Raw genomic sequence first — 1,609 nt, forward strand, 5'->3', positions numbered from 1 at the left:
GCGTACCAGCGGTCAAACATTAACTTAATAAAGGGGTGAGGCGTCACACCTCTCCTGTTAGCTGTAAATGTTGCGTTGCCATGGAAATAACGTCATAATTGTTTTTTTTTAAACAATTTTCTCTTTATTATTTTATAATTACTGTAATGGGGAACAGGGAGTGTTGTAAAAATGGAGTTGTAACATCATCAGCTAAAAAAGCTTTACAAGTCAAACAAATTAAGTAAGAAAGTAGCCTATATTATATATTATTTATTTATGTACTCAAAGTTTATACATAATTCATGCACTTTGCTTTTATTGTTTCAACCCACCCCAGTATGTATTTCTATGCACTTTTATTTATTTCTGAGCTACATTACTTCATAGCAGATAAACATGAGAAATATTTGATAACAGTTTGAGACATGCAGCTTTTATTTTCTTAAATATACATTTTCCCTTATATAACTATGAACCTAAAATACGTTCTTGATTCTGATTGGCTGAGCCAATTACACTTTATTTGCTCTGTTTTATTTTGTGAAACCGTTTTTTAAAAGTAATAAGCCCCGTGAAGCCAGTGAATTTATAACATCTAAGGGGGTTTTAGGCAACAACCTTAGCTCCCCTAAATTCACTGTAAACCACAGCTTCTTGGGGCTTATTGCTTTAACCTAAAACTGTCATGTCCATATTATTGGTCAACTGATCTCAAACAGAATACCTTCATCTAATCTAATAATCTCATTTGAACACTATTCACAGCTTCATTTAAAACCTTTGGACTCTAAGTGATGCATGATTACCTTCTTCAGCTGTGTTCAAGGTGACGGTAAACAATCTGCTCCTAGATGGCTGATGCTAAGGTCATGTTTCTGAGGTCAGTCAGTCCCTAATCATCCTCATTAAGAAGGGAAACCTGTTCCCCAGTCAAGACAACTGATGATGACACACTAAAAACACCACACATTTGTGTCAGTCAAATAAGAGGAAGGCTGTTTATCAGCTGCCAGTCTTTCACAGTCTGCTGGGTTCCACATGGCAACTCCACAAATAATGAATTCAAATAAAACTGCAGTTAACTGAAAGTGAGTTTGACATTCAAATTCAGACATATAAGGTGTTGATGAAGGAGAATTTAACTGAGCTGATATTTATTTATTTAGCTGATTATTGTTCTCAAATGACTAAAATAATACAGAATAAAAAATATTAAAATAACACCAGCCATAATAAATAATTTTTGTACCTGCTTATTTTTTGTCAGTGTGCTGCACAAATTAAGGAGTAAATAAGAAAGGCCATTTATTTTTAGCTGAAAGATTGTTTTCAAATGTCTAAAATAATATACAAAATTACAAATAAAAACAATAATGTAACAAAATAACTAAATCATTTTATTTATTTTAAATTTTTTGTCAATATGATGTACAAATAAAGGGGTAAATAAGAAATATATTTCACCTGTTTATTTATTTTAAATGTATTTATTTTCTGCTGATGAAAAACAGTTCTCAAACATCTAAAATAATATAAAAATACAGAAAAAATAAAAATAACAATGATAATAACTCATTTTCGTTTATTTTGGTAAGTGTGCTGCATAACTTCAAAAATAAATAAGAAA

This window comes from Barbus barbus (genome assembly GCF_936440315.1).
Source record: "Barbus barbus genome assembly, chromosome: 31".
Taxonomy (NCBI): Eukaryota; Metazoa; Chordata; class Actinopteri; order Cypriniformes; family Cyprinidae; genus Barbus; species Barbus barbus.